The 7,500-nt window shown below is 43.3% G+C and overlaps 1 protein-coding gene across 3 annotated transcripts in view; it reads left to right on the forward strand.

The window, feature by feature from the left end:
* Positions 1–7,500, forward strand: part of LOC307117728 (FH2 domain-containing protein 1) — a 34,048-nt gene that overhangs the window by 4,404 nt on the left and 22,144 nt on the right. The window lies entirely within an intron of this gene.

A 7,500-nucleotide genomic window follows, 5' to 3' on the forward strand; every position in this document is an offset into this window, starting at 1 on the left:
AAAATCAATTTTCGCCATGTTTTTTGGAGTTAAAGGACCTATAACTCAGGATAGGAATGATATATCAACAAATCCCTCTGTAAAAGCCTTCAGAATATAGTTCAGTATAAGACTGCAAAAGTTGGTGCTTGTTGGTGCTACTGAAGTGGATATATCTGACTCTGAGTGTGAGGAAAAACTCATTTTGAGAAAACGGCCTTTAAAGTTTTATACTGTATAACTGCATACATTTCTATAAAACCCCCAACCTACAAACAAAATATATATTCAGTTAATTAATATCAGTAGTGTATAATATTTAAAACACGTGGAAATTGATAAATGAATAAATTATTAATAGCAATAGCTATGAGAGAACTACCTTAAGAGAACTACCTTAACAAACACCAGTCACAAAACCTGCAGACGAACTGTCCCTGTTTGTTGTATTGGTCCATCTATAACTATTTGAATCTAATTCTGACGGGGTTTCGTCGTCTAATCTGTTGTTGTTCACTTTCTTTTTACTAGCTCTTGCTACTTGGTCTTTTCTGTGAGCGTTTATGAGCTGATTTCAGCGTTATCTGCACTTTCTCTCAGGTGGAGACACAAGCAAGCGGCAGCGTGTGAGAAATTCACATCGACCAATCAGATGTGGTTTTCGGCTGCATACTTTCGCGGTTGGTCAGTTCTACAAAGGAAATTGCCATATTTGGATTAGCCAGCGCTGTGTGTGAGACTGAGAGCTTTACAATGATACCAAGCATGACACGTTTCTGTGAATGGAGACGGCACAAGAGATCGCGCTAGAATAACTTTTGATGATTTCGGGAAGAAATCTAAAGGCGCACGGTGACAAAATATAATGAAATAACCACCTTAATGTGTAATGTTGAAATTTTTTATTTTGACATGAAAGCTTACATGTTAAGGGAGCAAACTGGCCCGAAATCTCAAAATTGACCACTGCATGAAAAAACGATGTTTTCACCTGCCGTATCTCGCCTTAAGTACTACTCGAAGACAGGATTTTATGGAGCGGATTTCACGCTCCCAGGCTCCCCCGAAATGAGGTGCATGTGGAGGATTAAACTTAAATGAAATACTGTGTTCACTCAGTTTTTCTTTGATGGTTGGCTCAAGTGCAGAGAAGCTTTCTTGGAGTTCTCTATTCCCACCTCTGAAATGTGTGCCCTGGTCAGATATTAATTCGAAGGGTTAGCCGCGTCGTGCAATGAAACGACGTAAAGCCATGAGAAAGGAGTCAGTATCCATATTATGTAGGAGGTCTAAGTGGATACACCGCGTGGTGAGACACTTGAAAATGATTCCCCAGCGTTTTTCATGTCTTCTGCCTATCTTCACTGTAAATGGTCCGAAGCAATCAACTCCAGTTGACCAAAAAGGAGGCTGATATAAGCGAAGACAAGAATCAGGGAGATCTGCCATTTTGGGGTTGACTGGATTACTGCGCCATTTCCTGCATTCTCTGCATTGGTGTTGATATTTCTTTATGGCTTGTCTGCCTCGAATAATCCAGTATGTTCTTCGTACCTCTGCGAAGACACGTTCAGGACCAGGATGAAGCAGTCGGTTGTCATAGTCTTGTATTATGAGGTTTGGTGATGGGGTGATCAGGTGCCAGTACCATAGGATGTAAAGTGTCAACATCAAGTTTCTCAGCTTTGCGAAGGCGACCTCCTACCCAAATTTATCCTATGGTTTGATCATATTCAGGTGACAGAGTACTCTACCTACTGTTAGCACGTATGACCTTACCATTCTGAAGTGCATGGACTTCATCAGGGAAACTATCCTGCTGGGCTTGTCTCAGAAGAAGCAATTCAGTATCAATGTGCTGTGAAGCTGACATTGGGGGTGCTTCTGCCCCATGTACAGACTGGTAGGTAGCTTGGACTAAGTCTGTCCATGTTTTGTGCTGCTCTGGATCTGGAAGAAAGGAGTGAATGACAGCAACATGAGCAAAGAAAAAGGACTTTCTTAGCTCATTTTCATCACTTGAGGATACAGTAGGTTGTGTTGGCCAGTTTTCTGGTGACTGTTGTAAGAAGTGAGGGCCCTGATTCCACCGACATACTTGAGAGAGTTCATAAAGAGATTTCCCTCTTGTAATGTCATCAGCAGGGTTTAGTTCTGAGTCCACATATCTCCAGTCCTCTGAACTGGTCAACTCCTGTATTTCAGCAATCCGTGTGCCAACAAATACCTTGTAATGACAGGATTCAGACTTGATCCACGTGAGAACTGTGGTGGAGTCTGTCCAGAGAACAGTTGTATGGATGGGTTGGGTAATTTCAGTTACAAGGAGTTTAGCCAGTTGGGCTCCAGTAAGGGCACCACACAGTTCCAGTCGGGGCACTGATAGTTGCTTTTTTGGTGCAACACAGGATCTGGCCATAAAAAATGAGGTATGAATCCCTCTTTCATTGTCTTGGCGACGCAGATATGCCACTGAACCGTAAGCTCGCTCAGAGGCATCACAAAATACGTGCAACTCAATCTTGTTTTTGTCAGGTTCTGGACAGTCTGGGAATAGCACCTAGGCATGCCTACCATTGGAAGATACTGCAGTTCATTGTAGAGCCCTGCGCGGGACTGTTTTCTTCATCCCGCTCCCGCCCGCACCCGCCGAATTTCTGACCATTACCGCCCGCTCCCGCAACGTATGTGTTACACTCCCGCCCGCTCCCGCAATATGTATGTCCACTCCCGCCCGCACCCGCAAAACTCTGAGAATTTATTCCCGCTCAATAATAGAGATGCATTGATTTTGTGTCTTCTCCCGTCCCGCAGGAGAAAAAAACACACGTATTTGTATTGATATTATTAAAGAGATTCATGGGGTTGTTTGTTTCGTTTCCCTGGCCTGCATGTAAAATAAAAAAAGACAAATACATTCAAATATAATTTCGTTTTTATCAAAAACTTTGCACATAAAAATAGACTGCTTTGCAAAACAGAAAACAGAAAAACAGATTGAGAAACAAAAAACAGATCCCAATTCGTCGGTCAGTTCCGACGTACGTCGAACGTGACCGACTGAAAGGAAACCTGAGAAAACATGCTTCAACAGAACGTAATGTGAACACAAAATAGCAAACGGACATTTAGAAACAATCCATTTCCACTCACTAAACTTCTATGTATTGTTTGTCAAAAACACCAAACAGTCAACTTGACCTGCAGGGAGTGCTGAGCGTTTTTGGTGAGGTATGATCAAGTAGCTATGTATTTGCCAGCTGCGCAATATGTGGATACATATAACGTTATACCGCATGATTTTGCCTACCAAAACAATTGAGAAACTTCTCCAAATTTCAGACTTTCCTTGCTTAGCTTTTGTGCTGTAAATACCTCGTTTGAGGTTCTTTTCTACATCATCTATTGACATCTTCTCCATCATGTCGTTAGGCAACCTCCCTATCCCGCCGATTCCCGCATTGTTTTTTTTAGCCGCCCATTCCCGCCCGCAGCAAAATTCAAACCGCCCGCTCCCGCGAGATTTACGTTGGGTCCCGCAGGACCCGGCGGGACTCAATCCCAATGCAGCCCTCTAGTTCATTGGTCCACTCTTGCCATTTGCCAAGCATCTCATTTCCAATGAAGTCATCCCAGCCTCTTTTGTTTATCCACAGAGCTTGAACAAGGATTTTAGCCCGGGTGGTATAAGGCAAAATATAACCAAGAGGGTCATACTGTGATGCTAGCACTCTATAGATATTGCGCATGGTAGGCTTCTCTGTTGATAGTAGCTCACAGCTTTCCGATCGTGCTTCAGTTGGTAGATGAGCAATTACCTTTGGGTAGTTACTGGCCCATTGTCTTATTTCGAACCCCCCAGCAGATAGTAACGTTCTCATTTTATCTATGAGCTGTTTGGCCTCATCAGTTGTGGGAAGGGACTGCAAACAGTTAGAAGGATTTCAATACTGAATCTGCTACCTCTTCATTGCCTTCACGATGGTCGATGGCATGACGCTGGAGGGCATAGATGGCACAACATGGGCTGCACGTGGTTCCAAATGGAAGAACACGCCATTCATAGATGTCAGGACTCCTCTCCTTTTCCAGATCTCTCCACAAGAAGCGCAGCAAAGGCTGATCTTCTGGAAGTAGGCGTACTTGGTGAAACATTGAACGAATGTCCCCACTGATGGCCACAGGATATTGTCGAAATCTGAGGAGAACTCCCAGCAGTGATGGACCCAACGTAGGAACTGGGAGTAACTGATCATTCAGTGAAGCTTGATGGAACTGATAAGAACAGTTGAACACAACCCTGGCTTTATTGTTGTGATGCACAAGGTGGTGGGAAATAAACCAGGACTCATCTGTACTTTTTGCTTCTTCAGGAGTGAGTGTTACCGCATATCCTGCTTGCTCCAGTTTGTGGATTTCTTTATTGTAGACTTCTGCTAGCTCTGAATTTCGGTTCAAACGGCGCTCAGTGGCCCTTAGAAGAGCCATGACTGATTCTTAACCTGCATTCAAGACCTTCGCATTAACTCTGCGAAGAGGAGGAAGGCTCCATCCACATCAACCCTCTTTGTTTTTGTTTCCAGCATTTGAAGAGCATCCCTGTCCTGCTTGGATCATGTAATGTCTTTCACAGGCTGAAAAGGAAGTATGTCGACTTGCCACAACTTTTCAACATGATGAGACAGATCTTGTGTAGGAGCATGGAACAGTGAGATGTTCAAACAAGTAGTCTCCAATGGCTGGTCTAGGAATGTAGTTGGACCTTGGATAGCCCAGCCCAAACTTGTACTGACGGCAACAGGACTGCCCAATGGGCCCATGAGTACTGGAGCTATCGGTGTGATGAGATGTTGGAAATCAGAACCGATGAGGAGCATGGGCTGTACCGCTTTGAAAGGTACAATGGGAATGTCTCTGTCCACAGGGCAGGATTGCTTGGCAATGTTCAGCTCTTGTGCTGTAAAGGCAGCATGTATCTTGAGACGAATGCTCGGATTTACAGAGGCAGACACCTCAAATGATACTGATGCACCCTGGATCTCTACTACTTCTTGTCGAATTGTCCTGAGGGCAAGTGATTCATCTGTCTTATCCAGATCAAGGTAATGCACTGCTGTTGGGAGAATTATGGTCCTTTCAGAACCATCGTCTAGAATGGCATATGTGTCCAACATTCTCCCTTTGCTATGAAGTCTGACCTGAACCACTTTCAACATGACTCTGCCAGAGTGAGCAACCTGATCAAGGTAAACAGTGCGGGCTACCGTATTCATAGTAAGGATGCTCTTGTGGATGTTGGCTGCGGTTTCATGGAGAATTGACAAGTGTTGTTCTCCACAATTGGAACATGGCTTTTTCAGGGTGCAGTTTGCAGGCTCATGTCCTCTACCACACCTCCAGCATCTGTTATTGTCCTTTACCCATGCTGTTATTTGGGGGACTGTTAATTTGACAAATTCAGGACAAGAGTTGAGATAATGTTGCTGGCATTTGCAGAAAGGGCAGTACGGCTTAAAGCTTTCCTGTTTCTTGTCCTTTGTCTGCTCTTTTGTCGTATGAAAAGATGAAGTAGATGAGGCAGAGGGTTTCTCTTTCGCCTGATCCATGCCATAGTAGATTGTAGATTGTACCTTTGGTGGCTTTGAGTTTCTCTGTTCTCTATTCTCAGAGCGAGGTCTATCTGAACTGTAGAGCTCAGCTGCTCTCCTCGATATCTGAAGCGCTTGTGATTTTTTCTCGAGCCACTCTGCAAACTCAGGAAGTGTGTAGGTTCTATCAGCCCCATTCTGGAGAATTCCCTTAGCCAGACAGTATTCAACAAAGCTATCTCTTTGAGATGAGGGGAGCTTGGTGAGCAATCTATCGATATGGGAACCACACATCAGCTCAGTCTTGGAAGACCCCTCCAATGTATTGAGGAGACCAACCAGAGTGCTAACTGATAAAGCAAAGTCCTCAAAACCTTGAGCATCCCCTGGTCTCAGTGGAGGTGTGTGGAGAATGTTGAGTAGCCCTGATGCATGTATGGTGATCCTTTGCCTTGCTCGAGAGACATTTGTAATGTGCTTTGTAGCTCCCTGATTTGCTCTTGAACTTTCCAAACACACTCCTCCACTCTACGTAACCTTGTAGTCTCAGTGTTCTGTTCAGTCCAAAGTCTATCAGGAGTAGAAGTTTGATAATCCACATCGGTAGCAGAGACATTCTCACTACTAATTAGCATATGACTTAAATCCTCTTGCAAGGGGGGTGGAACTAGCGGCCGGGGTTGGGAAGTAAGTACAAAGTCCTCCAGATGTCCAGGAATTCGTCGGATCCTGCTAGGACGGAGACTTTGTTGTTCGTCAATGTAATCCCGAGATGCTGCCATGAGGATAAGATGTTGTATCCGGCTCGAAGGACCACTTTATTAAAGATGTATGTGCGTGAATGCACTGGCTTGGCAACATCCAATCCTCAACCTCGATCAGAAGGTTTATAGGCAAAGAAGTGCATGACAGCTTCAGTTCCCAAGCATTGATTTATTTCCATCAAATTCACAAGTAGTTTGTTTATATGGAGGTCTATATTTTCTGAAATAAATTAAATAACAATGAATAAATTAAATAAACTTATCAAATATGAAATACTATGCTCGCAAATATATATCACAGTAAATAAAGCAACACATAATTATGAATTGAGTAGTACAGAATGAAATTAAACCAATGACCACTAGGTGGAGCTCTTGTTCCAGTAATAGAACAGAGTCACAACATTATTTGGTGCTAAACACAGTCAAATAGGCCTACTCCTTATAATATAATGTAAACCACACATCCAAACTGTATGCCAGTAAAGTAACAGCACAGATATACCAGCGATCCATATCAGCATTGTTATATATATTTGCAATAAACACAGAACTTGCCTACATAAGTATGTCTTAATCTAAACTTTCTTAGCACGTGCAAGGAATATCACGGCTAACAACAATATAGCATGGATTAAACATACACATGTCTACATATAGACACATACACATTCACATAACTATGTATATTAAAGTAAACTTACGTTGTCAAGAACCCACACACATTAAACAAACCACGATCGGTCTCGTTGCAGCGGCAGAACATTCTGTGGAACGAACTTGTTTGTGCATGTCCCTGACTCCGCCCACATGCAATGTCACAGTCAAATTCAAAATAAGAGTTCAACAGGGATTTTATACATGGGATGTTCCGGTGACAACGCAGCACAGTGTCCGTCAGCAGATCAGGGTTGCCAGATATTCATAACAAAACCCGCCCAATCGCTACTCAAAACTAGCCCAAAACAAGCCCAGTCTCATTTCAGTGGGTTTTTTTGGTAAAAATCTCTTATGGGGGGTAAAATATATGTCTTTTTGGCAGGGTTTCCTGCTGAAATACGCATTCCCGGTGCTAAATATCACACAATTGGGGTCGCTTCAACCTGCGGACATGTATGAACTTGGCAACACTGCAGCAGATGTCGCAGTTTTATCTGCATCATTTTCTT

The sequence above is a fragment of the Gobio gobio genome (genome assembly GCF_949357685.1).
Source record: "Gobio gobio genome assembly, chromosome: 21".
NCBI lineage: Eukaryota > Metazoa > Chordata > Actinopteri > Cypriniformes > Gobionidae > Gobio > Gobio gobio.